General features: G+C 39.7%; 1 protein-coding gene across 5 annotated transcripts in view; it reads left to right on the top strand.

The window, feature by feature from the left end:
* The window catches only part of zhx2a (zinc fingers and homeoboxes 2a), a 29,201-nt gene that overhangs the window by 147 nt on the left and 7,771 nt on the right, over positions 1 to 21,283 (top strand). For 2 of the 5 annotated variants that reach the window (XR_010804992.1, XM_066691195.1), the window contains exon 1: positions 11,047 to 12,322. The gene's annotated coding sequence lies outside the window, so the exon portion shown is untranslated. Of the gene's footprint in view, positions 1 to 32; positions 152 to 11,046; positions 12,323 to 21,283 lie in introns of those variants that run through there. The other 3 variants (XR_010804993.1, XR_010804994.1, XM_066691196.1) reach the window with 3 other exon arrangements.

Genomic DNA, 21,283 nt, shown 5'->3' with positions numbered 1-21,283 from the left:
CACACACACACAAGCCACGATCAACAACTGTTTATTCCTCTCACAAGGGTAGAGCAACCGGCGCACAGCTCCCTCCCTCCCGCCTCTCCATTGATCAACTTCGCAGCAGAATAAAAGCACAACCCCAACTCGGGCCATGGCAGCGCTGCTGGTATCGTATGCAAATGTCGGTGCTGACGTAGGAGATCATGTGGTTTTTGGCGTCGATCCCCCTGTGATCGAGAATGCTTTTCTACTGTTGTCGTTCGGATTCGGTCGAACCGAATTAAGCCTCGCATTCGGCACCGCGCGGGGACGACGGGGACCCGGATCTCGGGGAATCGCAGCGTGGCCTCCGTGTCCCGGCGGCGTGGGGGGGGGGGGCAGGTAAGATCCTCGCCAAACTTCCCATTCGCACGATCTGCGGAGGATCTGGACCAAACAAGTCCGAAAGTTAAAAGCCCTGCTGGCTCTGCCTCCCGTCCATCACTGCCGGGGGTCGTGCGGGTAACTTAGCGGCTGAACTTTACGACTCGTCCCCCCCCCCCCTCTCCCTCCACGTCGGGATCACCTGCATCGCTTGCAATTGTAATGATTTGTGCTCGCCATCAGGAAGTTGTGGGAGACTACGTTTGTGGGGGGGGGGGAAACATGTCTACTTTCCCCCGATGTCGAAATAACCAGCAAAATATGGCTTCCGATTTCGACATGGCGTTACGTCGCTGGCGAATATTTCTTTTTTTTAAGAACTAACTAGGTTTGTGGCAGTTCGGCGGCCGTGATGTGTAGCATCGCTGTGGCTCGCCGGTAGATGCTATTAGAAGGTATATGCTCTGGTTGATGTATAGAGGGAAGGGCTGTAGTAACTATATTTTGATTTCTGGTTAGTGGCGTATGATGTAGGCAACGGTGACGCCTCCTACCACGACCATAGCGGCGGCGGCGGCACAGACTGGCTCCTCAATGCAGCTGCCAGGCATCAGAATAAAAAGGCATGCGGGAGGACTGGGTACAGTAACGGGTGAACCCAGGTGGCATCAACAATCAATCAATCATTTCTGACCCCGAGAGAGACATCCGTGTTCTGGACAACTTGCACCCCACGCCGTGCATTGCGTGTTTCAGTTTTGTGCGAATGTGCCTCGCCGTCATACGAGACCTGTGCATGTGAGCTTCAGTGCTGGATGCTTTCAGGCGGTGGTGGTGTTTTTCTTCTGTCTTTCTTTCCTCTCTCACCCAGAAAAAGTTTACCAGAAAACACTTCTCTCTCTCTCTCTCTCTCTCTCTCTCTCTCTCTCTCTCTCTCTCTCTCTCTCATTGGGAAGCAGTTGTCGTTGTGCATATGGCTAGATTTCCCTCTCTGGTCGCTGTTGAAAACCACAGCTGTAAATTTCTCCTCTGGGCGTCTGCTGTGATTTGAACTTGTCCTCAGGAAGCGAGGCTGCGATTTGTGGAGAAAGTTGCACCTGATTGATTTACTTCAAAGCCATGTGGGGTGCTGCCCTCAACTATTTCCTCCTTGCCTTTTGTTTGCCTTTTTTTTTTGTGGGAATCCAAACGGCCTCCGGTTGTTAAAGCGACAGGCTACATATTTGCCTGCTCAAGAAACCTGCATAAAGGCTGTATTTTCCATAAAAACTAAAATTCATCTAAGCAATCTGATATGATGAGCTACTTGAGCTACCATTGGGGTGGTCCTATCTGATGTTTGACTGGAACTGATTGTGATGCTTCCAACCATCATAATAATAATTCGTTTATTATGTCACTGTACATAATGAGGTGTACTTAAAACGTGAGATAATGGGAATGAATGCTAATGATATACCATTAGGGTTTGCACTGACAGTGATGGCACCGAGCATTTAAACAAGAGTGCTGTGTTGTACACGTTACAGCACACCGTTCAAATACTATACATGTTCCCACTCAGACTTGTGTTCTCCCCTGCACTTTGACTTTTTAAGTTATTGCTGTGGATCTAAATTGTCCATCTCTTAGGAATGGTACATTTGCAAGAGGGATTTCCTTCATTCTTTTTGTTGTGCATTTGTGTATTTACCCACTTACTGCATCAATGGCATGTATAAATATTTGAACTTACTCATTTCTTCTTTGTTCACATTTTTGCTGCAGCTAACAAAGGCTGACACTTGAGACGTTCATTAGTGTTGGTGCTGAATGAGTGAGTGTGCATCCTCCCTCTCTGCACAAAAAGAAAGGATTGCAGTTGTGAGTGAGATGTATGGTATGGCACACAGCCCTAATAGAGAGCACAGAATCAACAGTCATTCATATTTATTTTGTCATGCAGTGTTGATTGGAAAATAAAAAAAGTAAAACTAACAGCTAATAGCACATTTCTGTGATAAACTTTTCCCAAAACAGTTAAGACTTGCAATTAAATAAGTGCATACAAATTAGCAGGTGTAAACTGACTAGCAGAGCATAATTGTATTTATCAATATGTTGTGGTACCTAAATATGTAGTAGTGATGGTAGTAAAGCATTCAGTCTTTTTGCCTTAGAAGGAGCATCATGGTGTGAGATGAGAGGTTACTTTGTGATGTTATCCAATTTTTGTCAGTATCTCACTACAAAGCTTATGTTTGTGTTTTTGTTCTTATGTGTTGTTGTATAAGACCGTACACAAGTGCAGTGTATCATTACATAATACTAGCAATGGTAAGTAAGGATTTAATTTGGTGTGCTGGCACTGCGCTGGTAATACATACAATATAATGAATTCAGAGTATTCAGGTAGTAGGAATAGACATGCTAAATTTCCAATGGGTAAGAAAAGAACCAAGTATATCCTGTGAATGGTTCCAGTCTTTGTTGATGTTTCATTTTCTTAATCATGATAGTCAGGATTCAGGAAGCAACAACAAAGGCCTACACAATGCTTGGCAGTATAGGCCTACTGAGAAGCACGGGATTGAAAATCCCTAGAAATGCTATTAAAATGATACAATGCACCAATTAAACCTTTTTTAAACAAACTCTAGATAAAGAACAAGCAGAATAATTCCTAGTGTCAAAGGGATGTCATGCACAGACATTGAAAAGGACCAAGACCCTTTAGTCTTTGACAATGGAGATTACAAGGGGATTTGAATCAAGTATTCAATGTCCTCAAAGGTGTTGACAAAGTCAATCCACAGGGTTCCTTCAAGGTCAACAATGAAGTGAAGACCCATGAGTGGAAATAATCAAGAGGACTTAGGACTGGAAATGGGAGATACTTCTACAGAGAGAGAATTCTAGCTATTTGAAACAAACTACAGTACCTAGCCCGGGAGCTGAACTTGACGCGGTTCCTTCGGGAAACAGCTGGATGAAATTTTGGGATCAATTAGCTACTAGCAAGCAAATCTGAAGACTGGCCACATGGCCTCTTTTACATATGATCCCTTTCTTGTGTTTTTAAAGAATATATTTATCTGAACATATAAGCCTGAATTGAATCAGAAGTGTTCTAGTACTAGAGATTCTCATTTATAATATGTTTTATGGCAGTACAAATATAGTGTTATTTATGTAAACACAATCCAAATCATTTGAGTAAAAAATATCTGTGTTGGGGGGGCAAAAACAGTATCAATTACTGTGGACTGAAATGTTCCCTTGTCGGCCATGACATTTGATTAAGTTTTTTTTAAATCCAGTAATGAACCTGATGCGGACGTGCAGTTCATAATGTACCTTAAGTGACCTCAGACTGGTAGTTTTGTAATAATAATAAAATAAGTTTTAGGCTGTGTCAGAAAAACAGTGCTTTCGCATCACAAAACTAACAAACTGTATCTACAGTGCTTTCATTTCCAATTTGACAGTGACATGTGGGTATGTTATCATTGTGTGGGCATAACTTCCTGTTTTTGTTTGAGGAGGCAAAGTCCAATAATTTTTATTGTTGTATTTGTTGTAATATAACCTTGATTCCATAAGAGATCTGGAGGTATTTTTCACTCCTTGCTCATGAGGGAATGGCATTGCCAGGAGAAAAGTGGACCAGGTTTAAATGTGGTGTTGTGTTGTGTGCTGTTGTCCATCTGCAACTTCGTCTGAGGATGTAATGCCTTTTGGCCAGAGTCTGCAAAACGGTCTGCCTGCCTTGTAGATCTTGATCAACATTTAAATCTCTATAAAAACAAGCAAACTCGAACTTCAGGAGACTGCATTATTGCTCAGGATTATTATTAATAATTTCTTAGCAGACACTCTTATTTGGGGCGACATAGTTTTCAACAAAATACAACATAGTACAGGATACTTACATTGTTGTTCCTCAAATAAATTAATGAAAGACTGTTCAGAACATTTGAATTACAGCCGTATGCAGATTACATTTTTCAAAGTTTTAAACATTTAACTACTGCTAAATAACAGTGACTAATTAATATTTAAATTGTGTACTTTCAGCTCACAAGGCTTGTGTGCGTTTAATTATAACCCCTCAACACAATTGATCATTGATCTTAATGGGACCTCTGAGAGATCTTCGGAAATGTTCTTTTACTCTTCATTTGTCTGCGTTGGCCCAGTGTCATTCTGCTTCGTGTACGGGTCTCACTTTTGTCTGCGGTTATTGAAGCTGAAGTTGAGTATTATGCACTTGATGAACTGTGGCAGGGGGTTATTTTACTTGGCATAGGGTAAGCCAGTGCCTCCTGGGAAAAGGAATCGGACATTTGCTATAGGTATCAATCTTTAAAAAAGAAAAAACGCTAAAATGGAATAGTTTAAACTGGTACATATTAAGATTAGTTATATTATTCTTGTTTACAAAGCACACTACCGAAGTGGAAAAAATAATTCCTGGCATCATCCTTTTTTTTTTTTTTTTTTTTCCTGAAAACCGCAGTAGGTGGCATGACTATAAACAAGCACAATAAGAATGGGGAAATAGGCACCTAAAATACATGTATAATGATATGAGTAATTTAGCAGGCAAGTAAACCCTGCTTCATGACGAACACAAATTAAAAACTGGATGGAACTTTCACGAATGTATAAATTGAAATTTGCCGTCGACAACTGTGCACAGGGGAGTTGTAGCAGTTTGACGGCCAGCTGTGCCTTTTTCATTTGTTAAAAATACCTCTTCACAGATCAGGCACGTAATCTTTTTGAATATATATGTATAAATCTTACAGCTGTCAATCAAACCGTGTTGACTACAGTTGAACTCAATATGACCAACAATAGGCTAATAATACAAACTATATTTTATGTGGCTTTTCAGGAGATGAAACCTGATACTATATAGCTTAGGGGTTTGTTCATGGCTGTTCATTGTAAAAATGTCATTGTGCACAATTACAATGGGAACAATCACATGTTTCTGTAGGGACATTGTAACTTGAGGAACACAGTTTAGATTGCCTTCGTCTCAAAGACATCTCGACACTAGAGGTGTTTCGGAGTACTTAATGTAACAAATATTTGACAGCAACAAAAGGCGCGTTTACAGATCATGGTAACGTTTTATACCCCTATATTTCTGTTGCTGTCTGTCAACTCCGAAGCGGTTTGTTCTTTCCGTGAGCATATTGCCTTTTTGCACCCAACCACCTTTCAGATTTAAAAGTATTTGTACTTTTTATGTATCGATGTAACTTTTACAATGATGTTAAAATACAAAATGGCCACATTACAATGAATGCTCATAACAGCACAATGTTGTTTGATGGTTGTACATCCCTAGATCCTAAATATGAATTCCACTTGAGGCTTTATGGCAAAATATTTTTTTCTACTTCAGTCTGTGTTCAATGCAATCTCGAAGGAGCATGAGTTTGAGTCACTATCTTTCAACTACTCGAGTCTCTAGCGTTCTATGTCTAATGTATAACTTCTAATTTTTACGTTGGGTTTGTATCGCAACATGTCTACATCTGCATATTAATAACCTGGTGAGCAACGGAGTCTTTGACTTTTTGTCTGAGCTAATGATCTCGGAATTAACTTAATCGGACCATTGGTTTCGCTTCATCAAGACAAGCAAACTATCTTTCAGGTGTCCATTCAGTGTTAAATTCATGCCTGTATAGCCTGCAATATTATGGCTTTCCAGGACCAGGGTTGCAGATCCCTGTGTTGGAGGAACATCTTGTGGCAACTTGCATGTACCACACCGTGTGAGGGTAGACACTGCAGTTAGGAACATTAGAGGGCTACTTCCAACTAATCAAATGATTTTCAGACACCCATCATGTGGTACAAAAATGCAGTGAGATGGACTGATAGTAATAGAAGTAACCTTCATACAAATGTAAAGTTTAATGAAATCCTGTAGAACCCAGTGATTTACGTGCTATCGATGTCACACTGAGTCCCTTATCGGGATATCGGTACTTTGCAGTTAGTGTTTAGTTGTTTTCTCTCTCTTTCAAGTATTTCAAGATTCAAAGTGAATGTTTGCTGTAACGTAATACCTATAATAGGCGATTATGCACAGCAGTTGTCTCTCTGTGTCCATGTGCTTAGGGTTGCACAGCTCATGTTAAAGATCTTGCAATAGAATAGTGTGTCTGAAGGAATAACTGCTTAAAATTAATTCAGACTTTTTTTTGCATTACATTAGATAGCTGGTGATTCTGCCCTCCCCACCCCACCACTTTAGTCCAGTGAACTCCAGGTGAAAAACAAAAACTTGTTCCAGCTACAGCCTTGTGTGTGTGCACGCTATGGTACGGTCAAAATGTACTCTACAAAGGAAAAGGCAAGAAAAATATGTTTGCTGTTCTGCCAGCATCGGTTCTTTGAATCGAACCGTGCTGCTTCTGTTTCTCTTTGCTGAAATATGAGCGCAGTAAGGTCAGATAGCCTGGGGGAAATGGCTGTCCCTCCTCAGAGTTGCCGTTCGATTCAGAACAATGTCTAGTGTTCGGCTAGACATTTCCCACGAACCTAAGAATAAACCCAACTGTCCTGAGATTGCGCTAAAACTGTCAAACCAACAAACTGTAAAAGCCGTAGGGTTGCCTCACAGCCCTGCATTACATGGGATTATGCTGTGAGCTCAGACAAAACCATCCACAGAGCATTTGACCTCAGGTGACGTTCCCATCGATGTCTTGGCTTTCCTGCCCTGTGTAGTGTAGGTGTGCTTGGCAGTTGGCCAGGACTGCAAGGCTAGATTTGTGTGCATGTGGCTCACTATAGGTTCTCTTAAAGCTGCTGCTGGGGAAATTAATTCAAGTTTTTTTTTTTTTGGGTTGTTGATGTTGGTTTTTGCTGTATTTCTTTTCTGAGAATATTAGATATAGAACTACAACCATAGGGATGTTCTCCATGTAGGTGCAGTTCACAGATTGTCCCCACAAGGGCAGACTTCACATCAGGTTTACTGGTCAATGAAATTACTGAACTAAATAAACAGTTTGTATATATAAAAAACGAAAAAGTATTTATTCATTGATTGGTTTATCTTATTTCAGTGCTTCTCAGTTCTGGACCTGGGGGCCCAGTGTTCAACTGATTTTTGTTCAAAGCAAACTGTTACTTAATTGAACTAATGTGCCTAATCAGCGCTTTTTGATTATTTTAACAGTTGGAGATTCCCAGTTAAATGTAAAATGACCCCAGGCACTCATTCTCCAATGTTTTGTAAATTAACTGATTTAAAAAGTGAAATTTAAGCAAATAATGATTTCAATTAAGTAGTAGGCTTAACACAAAGGTTCAGTACAGCCACAATCCTCCGTTCTGAGAAATAACTAATTTTAATAATGAACAACCTATATTGTACACTGTTACATAATGTCTTAATGAAAAAAATAACTAATTGTGTTGATGGATGTTTGTTCACTTTGAAACAACCTGTTAAGTTAGGCTACATGTTCGAGTTTCCAAGTACTTTTACATTCTGTAGCAAAATGTTTCATTCTTGTACGTGGTTTTCAATTATTGACATTCAGAGATGTCTCAACTGCTGCACTCCAAGGTAGCACTGTGCCTGTGTTTCATATCTGATGCAAAGCCCTGCAAGACCAATCTAAGTACTTGATCAAAACCGCCTTTGAGAGAACTGCTTAATGCACACAGAACTACGTTATTATTTATTTTTTGGCTGTACAGAAGTCAGGCAGAAAATGTTTGCCAATTAAACAGTCCTAAACAGTGAAGTTCTCCAAAAGACTTTCTAATTGAAGTATTATTATTAGCATGAGCAATTGCATTCACCTGCTTGTCAAGATTGGTGACGTCAATCGATCAGTATGGTAGAGCACCCCTGTAGTGCCGTTGCCCAGATGTGCTTTTGCATTTAACAAGATGAAATTGTTCTACATCATGTGAAAATGTTTGCATTTTACAAGGGAGTTTTAAAGCAGACTGGGAAGGCTAGTCCTAAAAGTCACAGCTTTGTGGCCATGAGAACTTTCATTTGTATTCTGACTTGATCACAATGTCAGGGAACACGGAGAACCTAAATTGTTGCACATTTCAATGTACTGTGGTGAAGAAAATGAAAAATGTGTCATTGATGACTGTTTAAAATATTCACTGTCATAGGAAGCACCATCCCAGAGAGAAAATCAACACGATTATACTGTAATGTAACCTTGTCCTGCATTGCTTGATGCACATAGAACTACCACAGTTACTTACCTAAGGTTGCGTTGCTTTGCTTTGTGTCCCTATTTATTTGGTCATCAAGTGTCTTATAATACCAATATTGTAATATGAAGTTTAATCTTGCTCTGACTGACCATCAATAATGCTCCAATCTTGGCTTTATGAATTAACCTGAATTAACTTTAGCACTGTTAAATATTATGAGCTCCTGGTGGAAGATCACATATTTGTCAAGTCGAGACAATTTTAATAAACGATTCTTGCAATATTTATAAGCTAGCGAGCTCAATAAAAAAAAGAAAAAGTATTTCATCCTGAAGCTCAGAAATACCCATTTGATTTGGAAGGGTTGATAAAAGACTTGGCTCTCTTGCAACTGCCATCAAGCTGTTGCTTTGTAACTATCCAGTGCCTTGCCGGTACTATCGCTAGTATGAGCTTCTAGACAGCTATCTTATTAAAAATGTATTTGTTGCTCATTTAAAGTGACTGAGGTGTAGGGCGCTGTTCTCACCACAGCCCACGCCCAGGGAAGCTTCTCTGTAAATCATTGATGACTGAGTTGGTATTTTTGCAGCAGAGCAACAGATTGCTTCTCTGTGATACCCACTGCCCCTTGGTATGGTTGGCTCCTTCAGACAGGCAGATAGAGAGAACAAAACACTGCCAGAAAATAGTAAATTCAGGCCTGGAATTCTGCAGCTAATCAGCTAATTTTCTCAGTGTAGTTACACAATGGCCATTTGGGTTAAGTATATCTATATTGTGCAGAATTCTGTCATGTTTTTTTTTTTTTTTTGTAATTAATTGATTTATTAGGCTACATTAAAAAAATATATATATTCCTGAAAACAAAATAGTCATGTCATTTCAGTATTCCATAACTTACAATTACAATGTCACTATTGTCATTTTTGTTCAAATAAAAACATTAGTTCTGTTTACTCAGTGTTGTTCACTGCTGAATATAAATTTTTCATTTCCCTTTTCAGCAGCTGGAAATGAAATTAGGACAAACAGTGTTCTTGTCCAAACCTTCCCAGGCCTTGTCCTTGCCCCCAGGCTGGCCCTCCTGTGGCAGCGCAGTCTGTCTGCTGCAGCTGTAGCTCGGCTCCGATGGCCTGGGGCCCTTCTTGGCTCCGCAATGTGCTGTTTGAACTGCCAGTGCGCAGTTTATGTGATGTTTCCTCTTTTCTAGCAGACTTAGGAGCTGAAGGGCCTCAGACATCCTTTATCTGCTGGGAAACCATGTGTCATTCTATCCGATCGATGTACAGCACTAGTCTCTATCCTGAGTCTGATTTCGCAGACGGGCACTTTTATTTATTTTCCTCCTGTGGCTTTTCGTCATCTCTGTAAGAGCCCCAACATGAATTATGGTATTTGTTTGATGTTTTTTTTAGTCAATCAGTCCATTTTTGTTTGGTAATAAGCACCTTATATATTCCTAGTTCTTCAAAATGAGAAATTAGAGAATAGCAGCAGCAGAATCGAAAACTCTGGCAGTTTCAAAATGCTACCTCACATCTGTGTGGGTTTCAGGATTTGAAGAGGTTTTTATAGTGGTGACTACTGCCTAGACAATTGCTTTCAGTGACTAAAAGCTCCTTCCTTGATGATGTCATCCCTGTGTCATCCCTGTGGGCAGAGCTGCTCTTTGATTTTGGTTTTCTCCTGGTCTGCTGTGACTCCAGACAAAAGGGACTCTTTCTGTGGAGGTCTCTAGCCTTCTCCTATAGCTATTACTCATCTCTAAAAACAATTAATTTCTCTGTAGGCTGGTTCGGTGCCAGAGCTATGATTAATGCCCATGATCGTTCTGGTGAAGAATTCAGATTTTTATTTTATTTTGATGATCTGTTCGGCCATGGTTTATCCTAGTAGTCATGGTATTGTAGGCTTTCTCCTCTCATGTCAATTTGCAGAGTAGTAGATTTGCTTGTCTTAATAAGCCAAAGCAAAGCTGCTGTTTGCATTTTGTGGTTGTTTTGTTTGTAGTGCAGTTCTCCCAAGTTTATTTTTCATAAACATGGCCGAATGATCCGCTCTGTTGCTGTACTTCAGCTAACTCTAACATAACTCCTCACGGCATCACAGACCGATCAGGCTTGCACAGTTCCAAGCTGTGTTCCTCTTCATATCAACTGACTTACTGTAACTTTCGTATCCGCTTTGTGTCTTTCATAGGAGCTGGAGAAAAGTTCTTAATGGGGTTCCCTGTAGTGTCATTTTTTAAGATCTCAAGAGGCTTAATTTACTTCAGATAGCAACAGACTGATGTAAAAAATCAAGAGCCATCATTCTTAAAAGCATCATTAACCACAAAAAATGTAATATTCACTTATAACTAACAGAATAATTACTTTATAGCAATACTTGTAGAAGTCTGACTGTCTGACTTTAGGCTATTTATCGTTTCATGATTTGAACTAGCTACCGTAGCCTGTCCTTGTTACTTCCTTCAGTAAGAGGGACAGAAGACTGGATTGGTATATTTGCATGTCTTATTCCCTACAGTGAACAGATGGCAGGGGTGATTTAATACTTGTTTTGATTTGAACAACACTTACTTTTCGTTTGGCCCCAGTTGGTGTCCCACTTCATCCATTCGTTCTGCTGACCACCACTGTACAACTCCCATCCCATCGTGTTCCAATTCACAAACAAACGCCTGCATTCATTCTTCATTCTTCACAACTATGTGACTTTGTAATTCTCTTTCATCTTGTAGCTCAAGGATTTCCACTAGTGACCACTCTCCGCTGTGTTCACACAACAGAGTGAAAAGACATTGGTGTGCTGTCCCCAATTCGGGGGCTATTGTTGAAATCCATCCCAGCCATTGTATTTACATGGTCTAGACTCATTTACCTTTTCTTAGTCTGTTTGAGCAAAATAGATGTCCCTTAATGAACTTTTAAATATCCAAAATGAAATTTGGAAAAACTGTGTTGCGTTATGATTACATAGAGTAGACTTTTTTTTCCCTTGGCTGCGGGAACAAAAGTACAGCAATAAAAACAAACCAAAACATGCTGCCTTAAAGTCGAAGATGTGCAAAAGGGAAGCTGTATATTGAAGCAAGCGGACAGATCTTGGGGAGGCCTTCATACAGCAGTGGATCCATATAGGCTGATGATGATTGAGATATGCTGAAATATTTTGAACCAAGAGACCCTTCTCAAAGCAGAATAAGATTCAGAAAGCATGAAGAAATAAATTGCAGCATAATGTTTCCAAAATGCAGGAAAGGGTATATGATGCCCAGTGCATTTCCTGCTAAGAAACTTATTTTTAATGCAATGTTTGCAGCAATAGTTCCAATGTCAATTACAAAAAGAATGAACAACAACAGAATTTCAAAATGAGACATAAGTGAAACAAGAAATGTTATAAAAATGCTTAAGACATACTTTTATTATTTTTTACAGCTACATGCAGCTACAAACCCTGTAACAAATAAAAGTAGAGAGTCCAAATGTCACAGATGGTGTTGCTGTTTTTCGATAACCTCCAAATGCTTGTGCTTTCTGCATACGAGTTTCCTTGGTAACAACCTGCTAAGTCGAAAGCAAAGCTGAACAGACTGTTTCGGTCTCCGCAGCTGAAGTTTTTCTGTGTTTCAGAGGCTGGACAACGCAAGCCAGGGTGGCTCTGAGCCAGAGACCTCTGGGAACGAGTGGGGGGACGTGTTGCGCCGCAGGCCTGGAGCTTTCCACATCCCGCTCTGCCCCACTGTGGGTGCCTGAGAGGAAGCGCAGTGAGTATAGCAGGGACTCCAGAGTCACTTCTGAATCTACTCAGAGGGCCTATTAGGCGATATATAAAAATAAGTTTGGACCAGGATCTATGGCTCAAATTTTTCCCAATACTTACATCAACTACTGTTGTTTCTCAGGCCTACTAACGTCAGATCTAATTATCTGTGGCACATACTTTAGGATCTCTTTTGTTCATATTTTGAGTGACTTTATGTAACTCTGAAGCTGAATATGAAAATTATGATATAACCGAGCAATATATTTCAGAGTTGTTCTTATTATGGAATATAGGTACACACAGTTAATTCTGCCATATTATTTGTTGCACAAAGTTCTCATCTTTCAAAAGCATCACTTTTTCTGTATTTGTTTTCCAAAATGTTGTTCTACTTTTGGCTATGAAGGCTGAAGCAGCAGCAGATAATCTGGTGCTGAAAATGTATGTACTTGTGCTCTGCTTGGTGAATATATTAATATGCGTAATGTGCAGTTTTCTGCCCCATGTTATGCACAAGCATGGCAGTGACAGCTGCAGTTCAGCTCAGCTTTCCACTCGACTGCACTGACCAGACGTGACCCTCGACACACGTCCACGCTCCTGTATGAGCCTCACTCACCTTGTGTGCTCCTGATCCTGAAAGGCCAGATGACAGATTTGCATTGTCAGACCCTACAACAGCCAAAAACCGCTTATTTGGAAGAGAAACATCACCCCAACAAATGCATATGAGACACTTGAATGCCATGTGTCTTGAATATACTTCATGATGTTCTGTATTATTAAAGAGAGAAATAGCGAGACATACAAGTGTAGGGTTTGGAATTACACTAAGATAAACTTGTGTACTCTAACACAGAATTTGTTAAATATAAAATTAAATACTCCTAGTGCAGGAAAACATGAATTTGATTACCTGTCACAAATTGCATTTGACAGCCTATTGATTTCCCCTCATCTGCAAAAATTTAAAAATAAATCTCATGCCACTGTCTGAATGTTTATTCATTTTCAGCAGGGCACTAATGTGTTAGTGCCTAGTTGCAATATTAATATTGATATCCACTTGATTGAGTGAATCTGCCAAGGGATGCAATTGGGAAGGACATGGAAATCAGGCCTCCTATGCATCATTGAGGTGTTGATTATATAGCTACTAGGTGATTACTCCAGCGATAAGCAATATACCTCTGCTAAGCTGTGTGAATGTATTCAGAGAGACTGGAGGGAGGGACTCACTCCTCTTAGATCGTGTATTAAGTGAGAGAAGTTTTGTTTAACTCCGTTTCAGTTAATAAATCAGTTTATACTGCAAGCAGTCTTGAGTTTGACTTATTATGCCACAGAGCAGAAGTGTTGCACGCAGTGCGGTTTAGAGAGAAGTAATACATCGACACCACAAGACTTTAATTCTTCCAAAATACATTAACGTGTGATTGAGGTGTGAATTGTATGTTCAAAGTTCTCTCCATTTCTCTACAAGCACCATTCTCCCCAATTTCAGTGATTTGGGTCTCTACAATTGCATCCTGCAATGAAAAGTGAAAATTTGATTTCTAAATTTAAAATAAGGGATTTTTTTTTTGGGAACAAAAAGTATTTTGATCCATAATACGAATAACAGTGCATCTATTGTTATTTTGAAGCAGAACATGTACAGTAATTAATCTGTTAGACATTTTATCATTATCTCATATGTTTACTTGATGCAGAATCTCATTTTATAATGTAATTGTTCTGCGCCTTTGTATGCATAAACAGCAGTTTTAAAGGAATGGAAGATGGCTGATTCCTGTGTATGTGTTGATTGTTGTACACCACTGTGTTTGTTTAAATCTTTTAATGCTGAAAAGCTCCTTAAAGACCACACTGGAATTGGATCCTCATGTTCCCTCTCTACTGTCGGTCTTCTTATACAGTAGTATTTCGTAATGCTCCGGGAAAGCAGCCACTAGATGCAAAACCAGACAACAGGAATTTAGTTTTCAAAGGAAAATGCATATCTATTGCAGATGCGATTGTTGTTCTTTTTAATCCTTTAGTGGTGTTATACAGTAGATTCAATATTTACATCATGTAGTTAATATTGTACATTTTACTCTGTTTTCCAAAAGTAGTGTGATGGGTAGGGTCTGTTAACACTGCAAAAGTAAGTAGTCCAAAATGTTCTGTCAGTGTCTGTCTTCCTACCTAATCTACTGATCTGATCTGATCAAGGGTGTTTGCAATTCACTGAGGCCAGTTTGATATTTGGTTTTACATACCAGAAGCCAGCTGACTAATTTTGTTTTTGGACAGGCTAAGTTTGCCATTTTCAAAATCGGGAAGAATAAGGTGGATGTTTCTTGAATCAGGATCCTGTTCATATATTTTGAAAATTCTCAAAGATCAGAGTAGTTTTTCAGTTCTGTGAAGCAGTGCAGGAGTTGGAAGTGTTGGCGCTCATGTGGTCGTTGAGTGTTTTACGCACTGTGAGAAATTGACAGCGGCGAAGTAGTGACTGGAGGGGTTTTTTGTACTTGAAGGTTTTCGATGGTGTTTGTAATGTGTGTAGGGGGACTGGGATTTGAGATTTGAATTGATCTGGCTTTCTGTGGAATTTGTTTGGAATGTGTTTTTTTTTTTTTTTTTTATATAGTATATGATTTAATATTTGGAATTGATGAATTAGCTGAAAACCTTATAAATCTCTGTCTTTAGTTTTTTCTTTTTCTTTTAAGTCTATCCTGACTGTGGACAAACATGTTGAGGGATACTTTATCTTTGTCTTCATGGGGTTATGGAAAAAAGAAAATGGCTTTTCCAAAACCAGGCTTAAACCAGCAGTACACAATGTGCAGCCAACATAGTTTCCTGCTTGGCTTCCAATTTATATAATAGTCTTATTTAAGATAAGAAGACAAGGACTTTCTGATCTTCATTGCATCTGATATACTCCCGGGAGGGGAGGCAACCATTAGGCCTAGGCCTTAAGCCGTGGACCCTCCAGAGATTTTTCCCTGTGTTTTTCTCTCCTCTGTGCCTATGTAACAGCACAAGCTTGTTGGTTACAATGTGTAAAGCACTCTGAGCCAACTCTGCAAAGGGTGCTATACGAAATAAATTGATTGAAAGATATGTTGGAGACCCGTTCTAATCACAAATCGGCATCACGATAACAAGGCTGCGTGACCTAATAGAGGCTTAATTCTTGCAGGTGTCAGTAGGAGTTTTAAATCGCTAAGTGAAATGTCACCCTACCTATTTCTCATACGTTTCATGTGCGTTATTTATGGCAGTGTGTTGTTTTTTGTGTTTGTTTGTTGGAAACCCTGCTCAAGGTTGTGAATTTACTAGTGCACGATTCACAGTGCGCTGTTGGATGACTGTTACTCCTAATTCTGGCTATTGTTGCTAGATCGTATAGCGTGTGTGAGCTGCATGCACACTCGTATATTTTTTCAGAAAAGGCTTCTCCCAGTTCTAGTATTGAACGTGATGTCAGGTGATGTTTTGGCGAGTGAAGGTAGATGAGACCGCCAAGTCAGTCAGAAGATTCCATAGAAGACAAATATATTTAATCAAAATAATATTCCCATATTCTTTTTACCACATATAATAAATTGGAGCTGTAAGGTGGTACGGCTGGATAATGCTTTTAGTGTATTTTGGTTCATACTATATTAATTTAACGATCCCTGCTTTGCACCTTTATGCTTTGTTGTGTTGTGAATTTGTGTTGAAGAATAAACCAGACCTACTTAAAACTAAACTGCCATTACCATGAGTACCACTAATGTCAAGGTGTATTTTCCAGCACACAACCTTTTGTAGAACCACAACCGTATGATGCCTATTTGAGATCCTGGCACAAGCCAATTGAGACCTGGTTAGTTAATTGAAAACCTTAAAATACACACACACACATATATTTAGTCAGTTTCATTTAATTGAAACCTATTTATTGTCGAGTTTAGGCAGGCAGAAATGCGAAAACTTGTCCAGATTGGTATGCAGATCATTTCCCACCAGCATCCCTGTGGAGTAAACGGCTCTACCTGCCGTTTGCTGGTTTCCATGGCAATATATTAGTTGAAAGTTAACCTGTTGTACTTGTAAAGAAAATTTCCCTTGCAAATTAAGAGCTGGTCTCCACTAGGCCATTTTACTGTAAATAAAATGGGCAGGGAAATATTGTAAAATTGGATTTGCATTTCTTAGGGTTATACAATTGACCAATCCTATTATAAATTTCCACAGGTGATTAAAGCTACAGCTTTGAATTTCAATTGGAAAGGAACAAATGTATAGTTGCAGAGATCCCTCACTGTACAAAAATGTTATAGCGTAACATCAGTTCTAAACAAATATTTCAGCCAATAGTGGGGAAAATATAAACGTCAGTGTTCACAATGAACAGAAAACTCCCTGATTTTTGGCCTGATGGTTGGCCTCTCTACCTGTTGCCATGAACAACTTGTCCTGCTGTTTAGCTGTATTGTTATCCTTGCATCTCTAATACAAAGTGGACACTGTTGAGGCTTGTGTGTTTATTACCTTTCCTTTGGTAATTAACATTGCATTATTCATTGTAGGAACTTCAGCTTTTTTTTTTAGGTGCACCAGTGGTGTCTACATAAATCATCGCTTCAATCTATAAATAAATCCTCTTTTATTTAGTATAGCGCCCTCTGCAACAGATTGCCACAGATGGCTTAATACATTAAGACATACATGGAAAAAGGGTGGATTTTAAATATTATTATTATTATTATTATTATTATTATTATTAATAATGGCACGAGTTCCTAAATACAAGAAATTGTATTTGGTAAGCTGTTGAAAGAAATCAAATTGTAACCATAGATGAGAATCAGGGCTGTATTATATTTGGAAATAAAACTAAATTGATATCAAAGTATTGGTAAATTACTCGGGCCTACTGCTGACTCCTATGTAATATAACATACATTTTCCATAAGTGTCAGAATGGCCAATGGCTCCAGACTCCTATCATGTCCCTAGTAGCTAATGCAATATAAATTTGAATTACACTTGTTCCTGATGTTTTGACAGCTGATGTGATTTGCCTGTCATTTCCATGAAGTAGTAATGACATTAAGAGGTGACTTTTACGAGATTAAAATTAATTTTGAGCCGATTCCAAATTCCTCGCTCATGCTGTGAAACTCGGATTATCGTTTGGGGTTTGGTCTTCTCTGAGGCCTGTAGCAGTGTCTCCTGTGCCAACGCAGTTTGTGTAAACCCTGTTGTAATGTGTGTTTAAATATTGTGTATGGCTGGTAATCCTTACAAGAGCATTAGAATGTCTTGCTGTTGTTTTTTACATTTGTATTACACAGTTTACTGTCAGGTTTACAGTGAAAAAGCAACGTAGCAGACATATTGAGCATGTTACTGTAACTTCTAGATGGCATTTAATGAAATGCGTGCCCTTGCCATTTTGTTTCCACTTTCCGTTTATATTACTGGACTCACTGCTAATTTTTCAGTCCCAAGATCCTGTCACATTCAAGTCGCCTTTGTTTTGCTCTGGGGCTGATGGAGTCTAACTCTTGTCACTTTCACATCACTTTTCACCCTCCCTCTCTCTGACACGGCATAAGACTCCTCTCTAAATCAATCAGGTCGCACGTCACTACAAGCTCACAAAATGGCCGTACCCCACACCTCCCTGCCTCCGAGGACGACACCCATTGATGCCGGCATCCTCTGATGCTGAACCCAGCCATCCTTATCATGATTTTGGACTCAATATCGAGGCAAATGTTAGGCTTCAGACTCCCAGAGATTTACCTTTTCCCCAAATTGATGTTTATCTTTTCTCTCCTCCCTGCCTATTGGTTTCCTCTCCTTTCATTAGACAGCAATGTGGATGCTTCCATTTTCTCCTCTTCCGCAGAAGAAGGAAGGCTTTTCTTTTAGTCTTTCTTGTTCCAGCTTGTTTGTATAGGCATGATGGAGTCTGATAGTGAGGCACTGAAACGCGAACGAGCTTCATACATCTTTTATCTGGCCTGCCCTGTGGAAGCCCAACTCGGAGACAGGGTCTGAGCCATTTGCCATCCCTGTACGGGACGGAGACCGTCTTCCACCCCTCTCCCAGTCCCGCACGGGCCGCCTGCCTGCGCTCCTCTCTGCCGACTGCCTCCTCCTAATTAATACCTGCGAGAAAATTGTTAATGCACAGCGGCAAGGCAACAGAAGGCCATCTCAATGTCTGCCGTTGCCATACCAACTGCATGGCAATGAAGGGCTCCTTAATTTTTAATGAGGCCCTCTGCTCCTGAAGTTGGAATCGACAAAATAGCCAAAGAAGGGATTAGATGTCAACACATTCATGGTCTACCCCACCCTTGTGTTGCTTGTGAGCGTTTGTAACATAGTATTTCTTTATTTTAGTTTTCAGTTCCAGAATAAACTCATTGCAGATTTTTTTTCTTTTGTGAGATTTACAAGGTACCTTACAGCATGCTAATGGAAAGGTTTGACAGGTTCAGTATTGATTGTACAGCATGTGGGTTTGAAGTCTCTGCTGTGTGTGAGTGTTCGAGCAGCTGTGTTCCAGCACACCTGGGTTGATGCTTTGTTAATTCGAACCTCGTTGAACCATCAGGCTGGAAAGACGTATATCGGATATCTTATGAAGAAGCAATTCACTTCTCTAGATCAACACCTGAATCGAACCCACAAGGTTGAATTGTCTGTGTTTTAGAGGTAGTTACTATTTAGCCGATGTGCCAGTGGGAAAAAAAAAAAAAAGTTTTCTTGACTGTATCAGCATCTAGAAGTGTAGCCTGCTTTTGTTTCTTCTCAGGGGGGAAGATGAGTGCTCCAGTCAGTCTAACTCACGTTAAAGTGTACAGGACAGAGCCGCTGGGGCAAGTCTCACTAAAACTATATATTGCACAAGCCAGTTTGTAAAATAAATACATGCATAAACAAATCTGTAGAAGCCTCCATGAGAGATCAAGGATGGAGGCCCAGTCTCTTATTGTGCATCAATTATGATACTTACAAAAACATGTAAAATATATATTTACCAGCTCATTGTATTGTATCAACACTTTTTAGTATACTGTATAATGTTCTGGTGTATTATGATATTTAATGTGTTTAATGTGGACACGGCTTGATGAAACCTCTTAGAATGAGTGTCCGTCGGTTTTAAATTTCCATTGACGACATAATGACGAAAAGAAACGTTTATTTTAAGTGTATTGTTGCAACCGTGAATGGAACATTTGAACAGGCATCTGAATGGCGTTTGCTGGACCTGGAGAATTTCAGTAATGACTATGGGTAGCTGTGCTTTTGCCTGCAGGGTCAGTGGGTTTCCAGGGTTTTGAGGGCCTGTTGTCACCTACTGGAGGAATCTTGATTGGTTGCTGTTCGTTTCACTCCACACAGAGTCTTCCTATTCAGTCACTGTCAGTTTGGATCAACCTCTCTCCCTCGTTGCTAGTTTAGGCTCTGGCCTAGTTTGTGCATCTTCTTCTGCTTAATTTAATTTGCTGCAACTGTGAAATGCCCAACCGTAAACTTCTTTCATCAAGACCTATGTATGTAACAAATGTGTTTTTCTTTTTTCTTTTTCTACACACACAGTGGTGAACATGTTTAGCCTAATTTAAAAATAGAAACTTGTGTTTCTTACTTCAGCTGGGGTTTGTGTCATAGTGACTCACTCGTGAAGCTTTTGCGAGAGTCGGCTGTGTAATTAGGATTGAAAGAGAGGGCCCTGTTTTTAAGTGGCCATTGTAAACCATGTAAATATGCTATACAGGCCCTCCCATGTCCTGGTATGAGTGTGGCCTGGGATTTTGTGTTGCAACTTCACCATCCACGGTGCTGAAGCTCATTTCAGATCGAGGCTGGTGCTGACATGCTCTGCAGATCAGAGCCGTTCAGAACGTGTGGGCTGTGAATCCCTGAGAGCTGGCATGTGTAATTTTTAGCCCGTGTGACAAATGGATTAAAGACGAGTCAGGAGGTTTTCCCATTAATTATAGATTCCTGGCTTGAGATGTAGACAGTCATATATGAAGGCCTTGTCCATTTAAAGGATGTGAGAGATCATAACTGTATAGAAGCAGACTGTAGTTAGGATGGTGTGTGTTTATATACATTGTTCTCTGTTCTTTTTGTATTCTTTAATAGCTCTCTGGCACTTTAGAAACACTAATCCAGGTTAAATGGCTTCTGAAAAGACTCCTAATAAGTGTGAAATTATAAGCAATCGAAGTCATTGCACCAAAACGTAGCGCACATGTGAGAGAAAACTAAAAAATAAATTAAGATTCATCTTAATGTATAGATCAGCAGATCGAGGGAAATGTGTTCTAATCGCTTTGCTAAATAAACGAAGCTAATCATAAGAATATAAAACAAAAATCATCATGAAATGTAATGAATTGGTAATACTACAGGATTCTTAAATTCCCTTCAAGAACGTGGCTTCTATGTAATCTGTAATCTCGGCATTGTTCTGTACCGCTTCATATAGGAAGAACACTAAATGAAAGAGATGGATTGGAGTACAGTGAGGGGAAAAAAGTATTTGATCCCCTGCTGATTTTGTACGTTTGCCCACTGACAAAGAAATGATCAGTCTATAATTTTAATGGTAGGTGTATTTTAACAGTGAGAGACAGAATAACAACAAAAAAATCCAGAAAAACGCATTTAAAAAAAGTTATAAATTGATTTGCATGTTAATGAGGGAAATAAGTATTTGATCCCCTATCAATCAGCAAGATTTCTGGCTCCCAGGTGTCTTTTATACAGGTAACGAGCTGAGATTAAGAGCACTCTCTTAAAGGGTGTGCTCCTAATCTCAGCTCGTTACCTGTATAAAAGACACCTGTCCACAGAAGCAATCAATCAATCAGATTCCAAACTCTCCACCATGGCCAAGACCAAAGAGCTGTCCAAGGATGTCAGGGACAAGATTGTAGACCTA

The sequence above is a fragment of the Amia ocellicauda genome, chromosome 18 (assembly GCF_036373705.1).
Source record: "Amia ocellicauda isolate fAmiCal2 chromosome 18, fAmiCal2.hap1, whole genome shotgun sequence".
NCBI lineage: Eukaryota > Metazoa > Chordata > Actinopteri > Amiiformes > Amiidae > Amia > Amia ocellicauda.
This window is presented reverse-complemented; position numbering and strand designations above follow the sequence as displayed.